This window comes from Salvia hispanica, chromosome 1, assembly GCF_023119035.1.
Source record: "Salvia hispanica cultivar TCC Black 2014 chromosome 1, UniMelb_Shisp_WGS_1.0, whole genome shotgun sequence".
NCBI lineage: Eukaryota > Viridiplantae > Streptophyta > Magnoliopsida > Lamiales > Lamiaceae > Salvia > Salvia hispanica.
The window spans coordinates 28,973,129-28,974,579 of NC_062965.1; the positions used below are offsets into that span (position 1 = coordinate 28,973,129).

At 34.4% G+C, this 1,451-nt stretch overlaps 1 long non-coding RNA gene across 1 annotated transcript; it reads left to right on the forward strand.

Moving 5' to 3' along the window:
* The first annotated feature begins 66 nt into the window (after nt 1-66).
* Nucleotides 67-856, forward strand: LOC125202071. Its single transcript, XR_007173027.1, has 2 exons — nt 67-292; nt 574-856. It is a non-coding gene; the product is annotated as an uncharacterized LOC125202071 (long non-coding RNA).
* The last annotated feature ends 595 nt before the right edge of the window (nt 857-1,451 follow it).

The following is a 1,451-nucleotide window of genomic DNA, read 5'->3' on the forward strand; positions in this document are numbered from 1 at the left end:
TTGGAATGCTTTTTGAATAATTTCACAAGTACAAATTTACGTTTATTTGGTTCTATTATTCTTAATAAGTAATGACATGAAGTCATATGTCTATATAGTGTAATTGATACCCGATTCGGTTCTAAATTCGGAAATGAAGTTCTGCTCTTCTAGCAAATCTCTTAGTATTTAAATTGATTTGAACTCATGCTTTTACACTGCTCAATGGTGGCTTGCTAATTACTTGCATGTGTCTATCAGATGACGGAGACAACAATGACTTTGATGATGATTTTTGATGGGGTACAGCTTGGTAAGTGAATTATAGCATTACTGTTGTTTGATTCCAAAATGTTAATTTACCTCAATGAGCCTTCATGTTGATAAGGAACTGCTACCGCTGCAAATTCTGTAAATTACACATGCTCTTCTATGAGTTGATTCTCTCCAGGTCTGAAATTGTTGGGAATAACCAAATTAACTCATTCGTAAGATGGTCATGGAGTAACTCCATGATATTTTTTTTGAAATGGTTGTCATGTTGCTCACCTTGTTAGAGTCATTCTGTTGATGATGAGCGACCCAATCTCACAGGAAAATGGGAAAGGACAGCCAAAAGCCAAGTAGGTGACAACGACAACGACAGCGATGATCATAGTTTTGAGGTCCAGAAGAAAGCAGTGTTCATGTTATGAAAAAAATAGGCATCAGGATGCTTCAATTAGCTACAGAACAATCCAATTAGCAATCGTAAATTCTATTTTCCCTAGTTTATATTGACATTCTGGGATTTTTTTTTTCTATTCGAATTTAGTGAAAGGATGTGTGGTGGATGATGGGAATATGCTGGATATAGAACTTTCAATTCTTTGTGTTATCTTTCGTTTTTCTGAACTATTAACATTGGCTTTTATACGTACAATTTTGTGTTCGTAATATGAATCTCGAAAAATAATTCTATTTTTGTCAAGCCAAAGTCGTCATCTAGCTGTCAATGGAATATATTTCACCACTTTTTCTATATATTTTATCACACTGTAGTACATTTTTCTCCTTTTAATTAGATAAAATCGACATGATATGACTAAAATATAAGAAATACTAGTGAGTTGCATTTATTTAACATCAATTACTGAGGTCCACTTAATTAAATTTAAATTTGGAAAATAGTTCCAGAAGTTATGCGGTGCCGTCTGCATAGTTGGGGTGGGAGGTATGTTTCCGTCGGCATCAATGGTGTGCAACAAATGAGACAGCCGATATTTGACATGTCGGAACAGTGGGGTCCATCTCGCCCACCTTCGCCCTCCATTAAATTTCAAATACAACCATCACACGTGGGAGGGGCCACCCGTTTATTGTACGGGATTTAAAAATAAATAGGGGCAGCATATTTAAATCTATATAAATTTTTAATACAATTTAAAATTAAATTAGTGAATTTAGTTTAAAGGAAGATATTTGATAAGTCA